Source organism: Macrobrachium rosenbergii, chromosome 36 (genome assembly GCF_040412425.1).
Source record: "Macrobrachium rosenbergii isolate ZJJX-2024 chromosome 36, ASM4041242v1, whole genome shotgun sequence".
Taxonomy (NCBI): domain Eukaryota; kingdom Metazoa; phylum Arthropoda; class Malacostraca; order Decapoda; family Palaemonidae; genus Macrobrachium; species Macrobrachium rosenbergii.
This window is the reverse complement of record NC_089776.1, coordinates 6,290,596-6,308,544: the sequence shown is the minus strand read 5'-3', so window position 1 is coordinate 6,308,544 and position 17,949 is coordinate 6,290,596. Positions and strand designations below refer to the sequence as shown.

Below are 17,949 nucleotides of genomic sequence, written 5' to 3'. Positions count from 1 at the left end.
GTCCATGAAACATTAACCATAGTCCAGTGTTGGCCTATCGTACAGCGTTGCCAGACACACGATTATGGCTAACTTTAACCTTGAATCAAATAAAAACTACTGAGGCTAGAGGGCTGCAATTTGGTATGTTTGATGATTGGAGGGTGGATGATCAACAGACCAATTTGCAGCCCTCTAGCCTCAGTAGTTTTTAGGACCTGAGGACAGACAGAAAAAGGGCGGACAGAAAACAGGGCGGACAGAATAAAGTGGGGACGGACAGACAAAGCCAACACAATAGTTTTCTTTTACAGAAAACTAAAAATGTTTTTTAACTACTATAATGAAGTTTCAAATTGTGGTAATGATATCAAATCATATTCCCAGAAGGTATCTGTCCCATATTATGGAAGAAAGAGAATGTGAACGAAGGTACAGTAGAAGGAATGGCAGGGGCTGCTGTAGCAGCAGCTAGGGGCCGAGGGGACGTCGCTGCAAAGAACCTTGGGTAATGCCTACAGTGCATCGCGTGAGGTGCACTGACGGCACTAACACCCTTACGGGAATTATAATATTATGAAATCTATAAAAAGTAACGTTCAAATTGTGTGACAGAAAACGGAACATGTAACAAAGGGAGGTGACACAAAACGCAACAAGTAGCAAAGGAAGGTGACACAAAACGCAACAAGTAACAAAGGAAGGTGACACAAAATGCAACAAGTAGCAAAGGGAGGTGACACAAAACGCAACAAGTAACAAAGGGAGGTGACACAAAACGCAACAAGTAACAAGGGAGGTGACACGTGACGGAACAAGTAACAAAGGGAGGTGACACAAAATGCAACAAGTAGCAAAGGGAGGTGACACAAAACATAAGTCACAAGGGAAGGTGACACAAAATAAAGTAACAAAGGAGGTGACACAAAAACGGCAACAAGTAGCAATGGAAAGTGACACAAAACGCAACAAGTGACAAAGGGAGGTGACACATAACATAACAAGTAAAAAGGAAGATGACACATAACGGAACAAGTAACAAGGGGAGGTGACACAACGGAACAAGTAACAAAGGGAGGTGACACGTTTTAAATTTCATTGCACTGCCCTACACTTCACACACACATGGAAAGATGGGCACGTATGTCCTTCAGTACCTGATCAAGGACGAACCGTTATGCAGAAACCTTCGATACACCCACACCCACTTCATACACCTACACAGAAGGCAACTCCAACGTCAACACCTCGCTGAACTTGGAGGCGTTGGTATTACCACAGCTGGGTTTGCTGAATATTAAAATGATAATTAATATGGATTATATACGTCGTAGATCCTTCGAATCTCTCTTCCCAGGTGTGTTTGAGACATATCTTTTCTTTCTGTATTTCCGTATGAATAAGGTTCTAATAATAATAATAATAATATTAATAATAATAATAATAATAATAATAATAATAATAATAATAGTATTCTGTTACTTCTTTCAAATGAACACCATATTTTTGGAAGCTTCTTGAATTTCAAGTCAGTGGCCCCTGGGGTGGGCTTGTTCCATATGAATAAGGTTCATCTTCTGAATAATAATAATAATAATAATAATAATAATAATAATAATAATAATAATAATAAGAATCTGAAGGTCACACAGGGAGAATTCGGTGAGGTGGGACGAGATAAGAAGCCTACTTGAAGTAGTATCTATCAGGGCGATTTAAGTTCTGCAATGACTCCCACTTGTCCGTTCCTTGATACTTTTCACTTCTGCTGCGCCTCAAAATCTCCCAGTTAACGAAAGCTTCTCCCGTAACTAACCTATTCTCAGATCCTGCCGTTTTCTATGATTCCACTTTATTATTATTTTTTTTTTCCAGGCGTAACCGGTGTTACTGGCTGAAGGTGGGTATTGGCTCTCTCTCATTATTATTATTATTATTATTATTATTATTATTATTATTATTATTATTATTATTATTATCATGTCCACGAGTGTTCATAAAAGCAGTATACAAATATGGAGAGATTCTCCTAACAGCGGTAAACGATTGCGTCACTCAGTAAGAGGTGAACGCGGAATTCATCACTCGAGACTGATTGACTGATTAAGTTGTCTGGCGTCACAGCTACCAGGGTCACTGACGCCGATATCAATGGGGGTTGGGGGGGGGATACGTTCTGTTATTCCAGCGTATGCGACGGTTGTTATAGAAACAGTGTATTCGTGTTATTGTTAACCTACTTTTTCCGTGTTTTGCAAGGGATTCATTTTTTTCATATTTAATAATTCAATGCAAGTTTTTTTATTATTATTATTATTATTATTATTCAGAAGATGAAACCTATTCATATAGAACAAGGCCACCAAAGGGGCCACTGACATGTAATTCTTTATTATTATTATTATTATTATTATTATTATTATTATTATTACCAGAAGGCGAATACTTTCGTATGGAAAAAACCTAAAATTCTTTATTATTATTATTATTATTATTATCAGAAGATGAAGAACCCTATTCAAATGGAACAAGCCCACCAAAGGGGCCACTGACTTGAAATTCTTCAAGCTTCCAAAGAATATTATGGAGTTCACTCGAAAGAAGTAACAGAAGGTAAAGAGAAATACAGAAAGAGGAGATCAGTCATTAGAAAACCAGATAAATTGACAAATACATAAATAAACAGAAATGTAAGTAAGTTATTAAAATGCAAGGAGAGTTGTATTAGGGTAGTAATGCATTGCATCTTCGCTTGACCTTCTGAAGAAGTTCCAGTCGCATGACATCATTGGGGAGGAGTTGTGTTTCCCAGGTCCACTAAGAACAGAACGGAACAGAAAATAACATTCAGGCCAGAGGAACGGCGCTGGAACAACGGAGGTACAGTAAAAGGAATGAAAGGGGTCGCAGCTAGGGACCAAAGGGAATAATGACTACAGTGCTCCGCGCGAGGTGCACTGGTGTAGCTACAGCACTACGGGGATTTCAAGCTTTGGTACCAAACAAACTTTTTTTGTAGCAAAACGATTTTCCCGTAAACAATTACTTTATCTTCCCAAATCTTCCGTGGTTGCAATTGCAACAAAAACATTCAGCACGAAACTGTCCTCAATAGTGCAACAAGTGTCAATACGTGAGGCAGTATTCCAACCCGTAATTCCAACCTGCGATTCCAACCTGTAACCTCAAACATGGAATCGTGTCAAGGGTGCGTTATTGCAGGGAGCATGCGATGGCAACATTCCCGCCACTAATCGTGACAGTCCCGCATTCCTAATACACCTGAAAGACTTTCTGTGCATTTACTGAGAAGTGGTCCATTAGCCTGTTTAACAGCTCGATTAGTTGGAAATGTATGTATGTATGTATGTATGTATGTATGTATGTATGTATGTATGTATGTATGTATGTATGCATGTATGTATGTATTTTGTATGTGTATATATATACATATAGATATATATATACATTAATATATATATATATATATATATATATATATATATATATATATATATATATATATATATATATATATATAGAGAGAGAGAGAGAGAGAGAGAGAGAGAGAGAGAGAGAGAGAGAGAGAGAGAGAGATACAAGAGTGTGGAACAGAAATAAATTTCTGACTCACATCAAGACAGAAATACATTATATGATACATATATATAATATATATATATATATATATATATATATATATATATATATATATATAAATCCTCATGAGATACAATTAATACAACACAATAAATAAAGGAATAACACATACCATACATATATACAAGCATCCACTAATGTATATATACTTGAGTCAATTTATTTCAGTAAGTAGTATAAAACAATCATATGGAAAATTTCATACGACAACCAAGCATATACACTTGTCATTTTATGAGCCCTCGCGATACGATTCAACACATTAACTTCCAAAACAATGCATCAAACTTTGTAAAAAAAAAACTCTGTCTTATAACAAAGCAGCTTTGCACTCGATATTCTCACCCGACCACCATCCCTGACCACAGTTCGCTGCATTGCAAAGCAATCTATTGCAAGCCATTATCGAAACACGCAATGCAAGACTGCAACAGGCAATCAGGTTTGACTGAACTTTAGTCAAACATCTTCTGTTTTACTAATAGATAAATAGAATAGAATTTAGGACAGACCAAGCTCTGGGACTTACGATGAAGTCATTCAGCTGAAACGGAAATTGACAGGAAAAAGGTTTGAAAGGCGTGACAGGAGGAAAACCTCACACTTCCACTATGAATTAATTGTCAGTAGAGGTTGGAAAGTCAATTGGAAGAAAGAGAATATGGACAGAGGTACAGCAAAAGAAATGAAAGGGCTTGTTGCAGCTAAGGGTACAATGCGCGACAGAAACCAGGGCTTGGATAGGCTGCCCTAAAATGGAGAACTGCAGTATCTACAAAATTTTCGAAATTGAGATTTGCCACCTACTGGGCTCGTGAGACACTAATTCAAAAGTTACTGCAGTTTCAGAATGATTCTTCGATGCTTTCCACGAGTATTTAGGGGGGGTCCCATTTGCAGTATCTGCAAAATCAGTAGTAAGGCAAGGGAGTACCTATCATTTTTCTCATTTTGTATTTTTGCAGATACTGAAGTCTTCCATTTTAGGGCAGTATACAATTGAAAATGAAATATGCATCTACCAATGTTAACAAATCAAATGGCACTTATGAATTTATGTCTGGGAAAGAAAATAAAAATGAGTTAGGGAACGCTGGTGGCATTCAGGCGAATATGCAAGGCCTGTAATTTGCCTCTCAAAGTTCTCAAATCAATAACGTTTTTATGGTTAGCGGATATCGTCTCCAGAAATATTGCTTGTTGAAATAAAATTGGCTGGAATAATGTTTAAAATATGTTTTAACTCAACAAGATATGAAGACTGGATGTTTATTTAACTTTGTAAAGGGTTGTTATTATTATTATTATTATTATTATTATTATTATTATTATTATTATTATTATTATTATTATTATTATTCAGAAGATGAAGACTCCTATTCATTATAGAACAAGCCCACCACAGGGGCCACTGACTTGGAATTCAAGCTTCCAAAGAATATTATGGTGTTCATTAGGAAGAAGTAAGAGGAGGTAAAGAGCAAATATAGAAAGAAGAGATCTCACTTATCAAAAAAGAAAAGAATCAATTAGTAAATACATAAAAATGTACTAAAATGCAAGGAGAATGCAAGCTTAATCGATAATGTTTAAAGAGATATATTGCCTTTGTTAAAAAAAAACTGGCTGGAATAATGTTTAAAATACGTGTTCACTCTACAAGATATGAACACTGCTGGTCCAAGGTATTTAAAGATTGGCTCTGCATAAATTAGCCAAACATATGGTGTTACCACATCTAGCTACAGCTGGTTTTAAATGATTTATTTTAGACTAAGATATACTTAGAATACTGGGTTTAATGGCCTACAAATATACAGCCCCAACACTGCACAGTAAGTTCCCATTTGATATTAAGGGAATTGAAAATATCTAAGCTCCCATTTGATATTATGGGAAATGAAAATATCTAAGCTCCCATTTGATATTATGGGAATCGAAAATACCTAAGCTCCAATTTGATATTATGGGAATTGAAAATATCTAAGCTCCCATTTCATATTATGGGAATTGAAAATATCTAATCTCTCATTTAATATTATGGGAATTAAAAATATCTAAGCTCCCATTTGATATTATGGGAATCGAAAATACCTAAGCTCCCATTTGATATTATGGGAATTGAAAATATCTAAGCTTCCATTTGATATTATGGGAATTGAAAATATCTAAGCTCCCATTTGATATTATGGGAATCGAAAATATCTCAGCTCCAATTTGATATTATGGGAATCGAAAACATCTAAGCTCCCATTTGATATTATGGGAATTGAAAATATCTAAGCTCCCATTTGATATTATGGGAATCGAAAATATCTAAGCTCCAATTTGATGTTATGGGAATTGAAAATATCTAAGCTCCCATTTGATATTATGGGAATCGAAAACATCTAAAGTCCCATTTGATATTATGGGAATTGAAAATATCTAAGCTCCCATTTGATATTATGGGAATTGAAAATATCTTAGCTCCCATTTGATATTATGGGAATTGAGAATATCTCAGCTCCCATTTGATATTATGGGAACTGAAAATATCTACGCTCCCATTTGATATTATGGGAATTGAAAATATCTAAGCTCCCATTTGATATTATGGGAATTGAAAATATCTAAGCTCCCATTTGATATTATGGGAATCGAAAATATCTCAGCTCCAATTTGATATTATGAGAATTGAAAATATCTAAGCTCCCATTTGATATTATGGGAATTGAAAATATTTAAGCTCCCATTTGATATTATGGGAATCGAAAATATCTAAGCTCCAATTTGATATTATGGGAATCGAAAATATCTAAGCTCCCATTTGATATTATGGGAATTAAAAATATCTCAGCTCCCATTTGATATTATGGGAATTGAAAATATCAAGTATCTCCAGAAAAAATTAAAGTATTATTTTCTTACTGTTACTGAAGTCTACAATTGGAATTGGAATATGACTGAATTATAACATCAAGGGCAAAGGCCAAGCGCTGGGACCTAATGAGGTCATTCAGCGCTGATAATAATGTTGAATGCTGTCATGTAATTCTTTCGAATGAACACCATAATATTCTTTAGAAGCCTGAATTTCGATTCAATGGCCCCTTTGGTGGGCTTGTTCCATATGAATAAGGTTCATCTGCTGAATAATAATAATAATAATAATAATAATAATAATAATAATAATAATAATAATAATAATAATAATAATAATAACTGTTAGGAGAGGGTGGAAAGTAAAAAGGAAGAAAGAGAATATGAATGGAGGTACAGTAAAAGGAATGAAAGGGGTTGTAGCAGCTACGGGCCATGAATGGTTAAGTCTAGAATTGGCAGTTGATACGTAGTATATCGGATGAGTTTTTGAATATCTGTTTATTATTATTATTATTATTATTATTATTATTATTATTATTATTATTATTATTATTATTATTAAATGACAAATGAATTGATACGTACCATAAGGACTAGTAAGAAATTTGGTCTTACCAAAGATCTTCCAATATACCAAGATTGTAATTATAAATACGTCATCGCTAAGTTAAATATCTCTTAAAAAATAATGCAATGCAGTATATATATATATATATGTGTGTGCGGTCAGTTACTCTAATTTTTCTCTCGTGAAAGGTTGGGACTTCAGAGCAATATGTTCTCTCAAATCTCTCTTCCTGAAAATCCCCTCCCTCTCTCTCTCTCTCTCTCTCTCTCTCTCTCTCTCTCTCTCTCTCTCTCTCTCTCTTCTCTCTCTCTCTCAGAACAATCCCTCTCTTTTCCAGATCAATATCTCTCTTCCTCTCTTTTCCAGAATCATCTCTCTCTCTCTCTCAGACCGATATCTCTCTCTCTCTCTCAGAACGATATCTCTCAGAACGATATCTCTCTCTCTCTCTCTCTCTCTCTTCTTTCCGGAACAATCAATCTCTCTCTCTCCTTTCCAGAACAATCTCTCTCTCTCTCTCTCTCTCTCTCTCTCCTCTCTCCCTAGCAACCAATTGTTTCGCCAACATGAGCGCTACTTTCTCCATGTGCAAGCAAGTGCGCAGTTCCCACGAAGCGTCTGCTAACCATTAAAAATGTCACGAGCGGTAATTACACATCGATAATGAAGTGGGAGACATGCTCAAGTGCTTTCCCCAGAGTGCGTCCATCTGTAGCTTCTCTTACCCTTGCGCATGGAAGTCATAGTGAGCTAATTTAAAGATAGATTGAATAGAGAATTTAGGCCAGAGCCCAAGCCCTGGGACTTATTTGTTGCTGGAATGTATATATAGCACCTATCTGGAGCTACAGAGGTCTGGCGAGCTAATTTACAGATAAGCTAAATACAGAATTTAGGCCAATGTCCAAGCGCTGGGACCTATTTGTGCATGGAATGTATATATAGGCCCTCTCTGGAGCTACAGAAGTCTCGTGAGCTAATTTACAGATGGACTGAATATAGGATTTAGGCCAGAGACCAAGCGCTGGGGGTCTATATATCATTCAGCGCTGGAAGGGAATTTGGCAGTGAAATGGTCTAAAAGTTGTAGAATAGAATAGAATAGAATACTGAATTTTGGAAACTAACAGGAAAAGGTCTAAAAGGTGCAGACTAGAACAGAATACTGATTTCTGGCCAAAGGCCAAGCGCTGGGGCCTATATATCATTCAGAGCTGAAAGGGAAAACTGAACTAAAAGATGTAGAAAGAACAGTCTGAATTTTGGAAATCGGTGTAAAATAGAATAGAATAAAATACTGAATTCTGGCCAAAGGCCCAGCACTGGGACCTATAGATCATTCAGTGCTGAAACGGAAATTGAAAGTAGAAAGGTTTGAAAGGTGTAACAGGAGGAATACCTTTTACAGTTGCACTATGAATCAATTGCTATGAGAAGGATGAGTAAAGGAAGACGGAAGAAAGAGAATATGAACGGAGGTACAGTCAAAAAGAGCAGCTAGGAGCCTCAGGAAGGGACGCTGCAAAGAACCTTAAGAAGCAATGCCTACAGTGCACCGCTTTCTAGCTTATTTGTGCTTGGGTGGTTAAACCAGACAGCATCAAAACAGTGCTTTCAAATCCAAAGGACATATGTTTTCGTTACAATGCTTTCTTAATTTATCAACTGAACTGTTATAAGCATACAAACTAGATGAAGCTGCGAACAGTCTCCACTATTATTATTATTATTATTATTATATTTTATTATTATTATTCAGAAGATGAACCCTATCCATATGGAACAAGCCCACCAAAGGGGCCACTGACTTGAAATTCAAGCTTCCTAGGAATATGGTGTCCATTCGAAAGAGGTAACAGAATGTAATTGGAAATACAGAAAGAAGTGATCATGTTTTAGAAAAAACAGATAAATTATCAAACTAATAAATAAATAAAAATACAATTAATTATTAAAATACAAAGAGAATAGTATTAGGGTAGTAATACATTGCATCTTCAACTGAACTTCTGAAGTTCCAATTGCAAAACATCCTCCGAAGGGAGGCTGTTCCACAGTCCAGTGGTGTCAAGAATAAAGGACCTCTGGAACTTTGGAGAAGTTCGACAGCAAGGCACATTTACTGCATATTATCGCTTCTGCTGTTCAGTGAATCTAGTCGCTCTCGGCAGGCAAAGTGGATAAGGAATCAATTGTGAATGTGAAAATACAACTTGTGAAAAAGTGACAAACAAGAGACCATCCATCAATGGTCCAAGTCATAACTGCCAAGATTAGGAAACAGAAACGCCCAAATCCCAACCCTCTCAAAACCCTCTCAAAAGAAAAAGAAAAAAAATAATAAAAAATCCTGAAGCAAGCAGGAAATGAGTAAAAATAGCATACATATTTGCCTCTTCAATGTATGACACACTTCGTCAGGCATTCCTTGAATTTTACAGAGACTACTTCTGGGACCAAATTAACAATGATTTCACTGCAATGATTTCATTCCACTTTGAATGATGTCCTTTTTCTTTCTTTCTCAGGAAAGCAAAGGAGAAAAAAGTGCTTTATGCTGGTTTCAATGTCGCTTCTGAGTAATCCGAAGGAACTGTCTATTATCACAGTTGAGGATCGTCCTTGATTGGGAGGTGAGGATAACACGAAACAACAGGTGTCCAGACTCACTCACACACACTTTCTCTCTCTCTTTTCCATAACAATCTCTCACAATCTCTCTCTCTCTCTATTCCAGAACAATCTCTCTCTCTCTCTTATCCAGAACAATATCTTTCTCTCTCTCTCTCTCTCTTTTCCATAAGAATCTCCCCCTCTCTCTCTCTCTTCCAAAAGAATCTCTCTCTCTCTCTCTCTGTTCCAGAACAATCTCCCTCTCTCTTTTCAAAACAATCTCTCTCTCTTTTCCAAAACAATCTCCCTCTTTCTCCCAAAACAATCTCTCTCTCTCTCTCTCTCTCTCTCTCTCTCTCTCTCTCTCTCTCTCTCTCTCTTCCACAACACTCCGATCGATGAATGCGCAGACAGAATGCAGAATAACACAAAACATTGTGCAACGGAGTTATAAATTTATATCCAATCGCCTGAAATGAACCAGATATCACTGGTTATAGAAAATGTACTTCAGTTACACACATTACTTCTTCAGTGGCTCGTATTACCCGACTTCACACTGAATTAAACATGTCGGCACTGACGGCACATACGAAATCAGCCGCTGCCCCACATTCTTCTTGCATTTTAATACATTTTTTTTATCTATTTATCTATTAATTTATTAATTTCTTTACTTCTATTGAAAATTTAAAAATTTAATAAATAGATGAATATATAAAAACGTATCAAAATGAAGACAGAATACAGAATTTAAGCCATAGGCCAAGGACTGGGACCTATGCGGTCATTCAGAGCTGAAACGGAAATTGACGGTAAAAAGGTTTGAAAGGCGTAACAGGAAGAAAACCTCAAAAGCAATTGCACTCTGAAACAATTGTTAGGAGAGGGTTGAAGAAAGTAAGATGCAGGAAAGAGAATATGAACGGAGGTACGATAAATGGAATGAAAGGGGTTGTGGCAGCTAGGGGCCATGGAAAGGACGCTATTTTAAGAAATATAATTCACATCTAGAGGATCAAAGTTATTCCTTAAGTCTGCCAAAAACATACAAGTAAAAAATGCGCCGAAACTTCGGCGCAGTCGAGTTTTCTGTACAGCGTATAATGCTGTGTGAAACACTCAGCCACGGCCCGGTGGTGGCCTATGTTGTTGGCATCTATGGCAGTGCCAGACGAACGTTCATGGCTAACTTTAACCTTAAATAAAATAAAAATACTGAGGGCTGCAATTTGGTATGTTTGATGATTGGAGGGTGGATGATCAACATACCAATTTGAAGCCCTCTAGCTCCAGTAGTTTTTAAGATGTGAGGGCGAACAGAAAAAGTGCGGACGGAAAAAAATGCGGATAGAATAAAGTGCGGACGGACAGACAAAGCCATCTCAAAAGTTGTTTTCTTTTACAAAAAAAAAAAAAAAAATCGCTTCCTTGCGTCATTCTGTCCTTCCATTCAGTAGAGAAAGAAAAAATAGGAACATGGACGCTAAATAGAGCATATATCCGGTAATGCTAAGACCTTGAGCACATTATATTCACATTCTGTTCGCCAGAACGGTTATACTTGTTTTTGAGAATATATAACCACCATCGAACCTTGCTGGCCAAAACAATTACAATTTAACGAGATTACTGCGATTAAGTCAAGGAATTCCAGTTGTTTCACTTTTAAACAGCGTGTGTGTGTGTGTGTGTAGATGTAATGCATTAATACCATAAAACAATTCCCCACGCACTTTGAATCACTTCTTATATTTTTATATGTTTATTAATGTTATTTCAATTCTCCTTGTGACTTAAAAATTTATTTATATTTTTATCTATATGCTGATTTATTTGTCTGGTAATTGATCTCTTTTTTCTAAATCTCCTATTACTTGTTGTTGTTTCTTTCATATGAACACCTTAATATTCTTTGGAAGCTTGAATTTCAATTCATTATGAATAGGATTTATCATACTGAATAGGTTTCATCTAATAATAATAATAATAATAATAATAATAATAATAATAATAATAATAATAATAATAATAATAACTCACTGTATCCTAAACAATAGTTATAGCACTCATTATGACTAAGTGCTATAACCTGTTTAGGGTACAGTTAGTTATTATTATTATTATTATTATTATTATTATTATTATTATTATTATTATTATTATATAATACAGACCTTGAAACAGAAATTAATCAAAGGTATATGATGTGTGCTGTGACCTTCAAATATCATATGAGAGAGAGAGAGAGAGAGAGAGAGAGAGAGAGAGAGAGAGAGAGAGAGAGAGAGAGAGAGAGAGAGAGAGAGAGAGAGTGAACCCCCATAAGGGTACTCATGCATTTTTCAGAGGGACGTTCAACGCTGTCAGCTCTCCATGGTAACGTAAACAAACAATGCATTTGAGATGAGTCACGTCAGGAACCAATCCGCCCCAACGAGAGAGAATTTTATTCCTCTTATTATTTTTTACCCGAATACCTTTACAAAATGTTATCGACGCTGGCGATATAATCCAACGACGTTTAACATGACACCCGATGATAGCATTACCTTTGAAACGAAATCTCTCTAGTGTCCAGAACTGTGGTTTGGAATGGCGCTGAATACAGAATTTAGGCCAATGGACCTACGAGGTCATTCAGCGCTGAAAGAGAAATTGAGAGTAAAGGAGGTTATGAATGTGTAACAGGATGAAAGCCTCTAGGTGAGACAGAATCCACCTTGCAAAGGGAACACGAGAGAGAGAGAGAGAGAGAGAGAGAGAGAGAGAGAGAGAGAGAGAGAGAGAGAGAGAGAGAGAACACTAGATGATTCACATCAAGGGACAATGCGCTCTTCTTATCACACCTGAACCGAACCCTTTATGACAGGAGTGATTTCACAGACCACAATGAAACTCAAGTCAATACATCGATACAAAATTGCCATGTATAACTGCCCACCGAACATTTTCTTGGAAGAGGACAGTATAAATAATCTGACATAAAAGACTGCCATTAGTTTCTGCTCACTCTCAGTGGGCAGAAACTAATGGGAAGCCGTAATCATAAATCAGAAAGCACTACAGTGTAAATTCTTGGAAGAAGGATTGCGTCTAAATCGAACCGAATGTAGAATTTATGAGAAGGCCAAGTGCTGGGACCTCTCACGATGAGGTCATTCAGCGCTGAAACGAAAACTGAGAGAAAAGAAGGTCTGAAAGGTGTAACAAGAGGAAAAACTTCTGCGGTTGCACTATGAATCATTAGTCAGGAGATGGTTGAGGGAAGCAAGAGAATATGAACGGAGGTACAGTAAAAGGAATGAAATTAGCATGACTGACACATTGCTAGATAGATACTAGGAAGAAGAATCCTCGAGCCAAAAAGTGAATTTATATGACAATAATTGTCACACAGCCCTTGAAATAACTTTCAGTAAAGAGTGATAAATAAGACATTTTCCCTCCATAAATAATACTGGCGTTTTTACCCACAAGACGTGTTTTAACCATAATTCCTCTTTGCCCATCAAGTGAAATCAAATTGTTTCCCTGCATTATCTGTTTTCCTAATTCCTGGTCTCATTCCGTATTTCCCTTGACCTTCTGTTATTTCTTTCAAATGAACACCACCATATTCTTTCGAAGTTTGAATTTCAAGTCAGTAATAATAATAATAATAATAATAATAATAATAATAATAATAATAATAATAATAATAATAATAATAATAATAATAACTTAAATATACGTGCCCAATGCATTCCATTATTATACCAATTCATTCTCAAGAGGAAAAAGGAATAGGAAAAGTGATAAGAAATCTATTTCTTCTTCTTAGATTTGAAAATCAAGAGCTGTGAAGGCAGAGAGAGAGAGAGAGAGAGAGAGAGAGAGAGAGAGAGAGAGAGAGAGAGAGAGAGAGAGAGAGAGAATTTTCCCCTAAAATCAAATGGCTGACTTGGTGAACATAAGTACAATTGACCACGAGAGAGAGAGAGAGAGAGAGAGAGAGAGAGAGAGAGAGAGAGAGAGAGAGAGAGAGAGAGAGAGAGAGAGAGAGAGAGGGTGGGGGGAAGGTTCTGAACATCACTGATATGGATCAGTATAAAAGAATAAAATAACAATGTCCGCTTCTACTAGTAGGGGTGTAAGGAGGGTGAACGCCGAAATTTGGACAGGTTCCACACAAGGGAACGGGACCTGTTGCTCATCAATTAACCACTTGTTCATGCCCCTCCTCTCTCTCTCTCTCTCTCTCTCTCTAATTCTCTTTATGTTCACAAAGTCACACTTTGATTTATATCACAAAGTCACACTGTTGATATATATGATTATAAAATATAAGTAAATAAATAAATTATATATATAATTTATATATATATATATATATATATATATATATATATATATATATATATCTTGCAATTGCTCTCATCAAACTTTACCAGTACTGTCTCTCTTTCATTCTAAAACTTCTTCCATACCATCTGACCACAATTTCAAATCTTTTTATCCCAATTCCTCTCGGCACATCAGAATTACACAATTTTCACAACGTCAGCCCCAAATTTTCGTCAAGGTACCAAATCACCTCTTCATGATCTAGTACGCTTTTAACCTTTGCCAAGCATTCCATGTTTACTAATTCATCTTCGTAAGGAAGGAAGGAATATAGAATTTAGGCCAAAGGCCAAGTGCTGGGACCTGAGGTCATTCAGCGCTGAAATGGAAACTAACCATAAAATTCCTACCATACAAAGTCCTACCATAGTCTATGTTTTACATTCCAAATGTATCTTTATTGCACTTTAAACCAAAAATAAATAATGTACTTGGAGCAGAAAGAGTGAATTTATTCATTATTCCATTATATCTTTGGCTAACCTTTTCCTATTTGATGTTTTATCATGTCCTGGAAAAGCATAATTTTTCTATCGACACAGTATTTTGCTCTGTCAATGTTGAGGCTTATTTTCTAAACAGTCCAACTCATTCACAAGAACAAGGATAGGAAGAGAGTAAAACCCATACAAGCAATAACAACTCAACTTCTCCACAGAGTGAGTCGTTATAATAGGGACTGCGTGCGGAGGAAGGTATACCATCCTTCATAAACTATTTACCATGACCACAGATCAATACCTGAGGTAACCTTCGTCCAAACAGACCTGAGGTATGTTAGAAATGTAAACATTCTCGCAAACTTGGCCTTTATAATAACACGAAGCCCCTGTCAGGACACGTGCCCAAGAAATTATAAAAAAAGACAACCGTATTTGCAACACAACCGCTCAATTTATTCACAGACTAGAATAGAATAGGATAGAATAGAATAGGATAGGATAGAATAGACTACAGAATTTAGGCCAAGGCCAAGTATTCAGCGCTGAAACGGAAACTGACTGTACGAAGGAAAATCTTTTGTAGTCGCATCATGAATCAACTGTGAAGAGCGGGTTGAGGAAAGTAAGGTGGAAGAAAGATAATACGAACGGAGGTACGGTAAAAAGGAATGAAAAGGGTTGCATCAGCTATGGCCCATGGAAGAGACGCTGCAAAGAACCTTAAATAATGCCTACAGTGCACTGCGTGAGGCGCACTGACGGCACTACTCCCCTACGGGATGTTTGTGCTTGTACAGAACCTTCTTGGTGACAGGTATGATTACTTTGCTTCATGCAAGCACTGGTAGCTCTTGTATATCTTTGCAGTTTCGCGTTTGCTGATCTATAGGTCTCAGGTTCAACACCAGTTGCTTCCAACCCTTCAATTTCATTTTTGCTTAAACGCAGACAGATAATAATTTGCAATGATTCATCTTTCTGATACGGTTTTAAAAAAAATGCGTTATCTCACATTTTATCATCAGCGGCTAAACGGCACAGATGGAAATGTTTAATTTTTCATTGTCTTTATCAATGCTTGTCTAAAAGTACATTTGTTCTTGCCAACAAGTTCTGATATGCTTAATCTAGCCTTGAAAAACAATGTCGACTTTGCTCTACTGTCAGGGTAAGGTTCTTCTTTAATAATTGATTAACATTTTTATTTATTAATTTATCACTTTCTTAATTTATTTGTTTAGCTAATAACTGATCTCCTCTTTCTGTAATTCCATTTATCATCTGTCACTTCTTTCCAATGAACACCACAATATTCTTTGGAAGCTTGAATTTCAAGTCACTGGCCCCTTTGGTGGGCTTGTTCCAAATGAACAGGGTTCATCTTCTGAATAATAATAATAATAATAATAATAATAATAATAATAATAATAATAAAATCTTTATACTTTCTGTAAATATATATAAGACTGCACAAACTTTTAATTACTTTTTCTATTTTCTTGGACTACAATTTAAGGTCCATATTTTGCTCAGGCCCAAAGGTGTTCAAACTTGGTCTGAAGCTTCGTCACACAGATGCCCACAGGGTAACACTATTCAGATTTAAGGGTATTTCCACCAAAGCATTTTATTTTCTGCGTCTACTGCAATTGGATATCAAAAGACTAAACCCCTTCTCTCTCTCTCTCTCTCTCTCTCTCTCTCTCTCTCTCTCTCTCTATCTCTCTCTCTCTCTCTCTCTCTCGTGCAATTTTCACTGGTTGATCGAGTAATATATATATCTCAATAATGCTAAATTTGTACGTAAGAATATAGAATTTAGGCTACAGACAAAGCGGGTTGAGGAAAGCAAGACGGAAGAAAGATAATATGCACGGAGGTACAGTAAAAGGAATGAAACGGGTTGCAGCAGCTGGGGGCCGAAGGGACGCTGCAAAGAACCTTTCAAATGAACATACTTTGGGCACTGTACCCAAGCACTGCCCTGAACGGTTTGGAAAACGAAACTAGGGCCTTCAGAGAGAGAGAGAGAGAGAGAGAGAGAGAGAGAGAGAGAGAGAGAGAGAGAGAGAGAGAGAGAGAGAGAGGGCCTTAATATTCAAAGAGTGCAAGCTTGCACTTGAGATAGAGTGCCGTGTGCAATATGGAGAGTAGAGTGCACTGTCATGGCATAGTTGATGACTCTTCTAGGTGAGGTGTAAGGGGTTCAATTTATGACAGATTTCTGAATGTGGTGTCATTATTATTCACTATTATGAACCAACATCATTCACCATTTATGCATGATGTAGGGACATATATATAATATATATATATATATATAATATATATATATATATATATATATATACATATATATATATTATATATATATATATATATACATATATATATATATATATATATATATATATGTATATACAGAGAGAGAGAGAGAGAGAGAGAGAGAGAGAGAGAGAGAGAGAGAGAGAGAGAGAGAGAGAGAGAGAGAGAGAGAGAGAGGATAAAAACCCGCCTGACTTACATACCCAGCTGAGGAGAATGCGAGAACTAGACAACGTCTGCAAGATTACATAAATGATTGGGCGAATTGCTTTTCATTCAGTCCCATGAAGAGTATTGAAGTCACTGGGGATTCAGTTCAACAGAGATGTCACTTCTTTTAATGTGGTGACTGATAATGTTTTAGACACACACACACACACACACACACACACACACACACACACAGTTAGTACTTCTAATACTTTGCTCGAATATTTGCTCAAATCTGTCAGATATTTTTCAAGGACATAAGAGTGATTCACTGCGAACAATCACAAGTAAAAAATGGGCCGAAGTTTCTTCAGCGCAATCGAGTTTTCTGCACAGCCGTTACAGCGTATAATCAAGGCCACCGAAAATAGATCTATCTTTCGGTGGGTCTCGGGATAATGCTGTATGAGCCGCGGCCCATGAATCTTTAAACACGGCTCGGTGGTGGTCTATCCTATAGCGTTGCCAGAAGCACGATTATGGCTAACTTTATCCTTAAATAAAATCAAAACTACTGAGGCTAGAGGGTTGCAATTTGGTATGTTTGATGATTGGAGGGTGGATGATCAACATACCAATTTGCAGCCCTTCTAGCCTCAGTAGTTTTCAAGATCTGAGGGGGTACAGAAAAAGTGCGGACGGACAGACAAAGCCGGCACAATGGTTTTCCTAACATACAAACATGAAAGTCTTCACACAGGATTTGACTCCGTTCGCAAGCTACACCCTATGTAAAGACAGGTTTTTGAATTTGTTTAGGAACAAATCCTGTTTCAGACTTCTAAACAGGAAGGAACTTTGTATATTAGGAGGTGACATTGAACTCGATATATATACAGTATATATATATATATATATATATATATATATATATATATATATATATATATATATATATAT

The 17,949-nt window shown here is 36.5% G+C and overlaps 1 protein-coding gene across 1 annotated transcript in view; it reads right to left on the bottom strand.

Moving 5' to 3' along the window:
• Positions 1-17,949, bottom strand: part of Hydr2 (abhydrolase domain-containing protein 2) — a 63,250-nt gene that overhangs the window by 15,625 nt on the left and 29,676 nt on the right. The gene's annotated exons all lie outside the window — the stretch shown is intronic.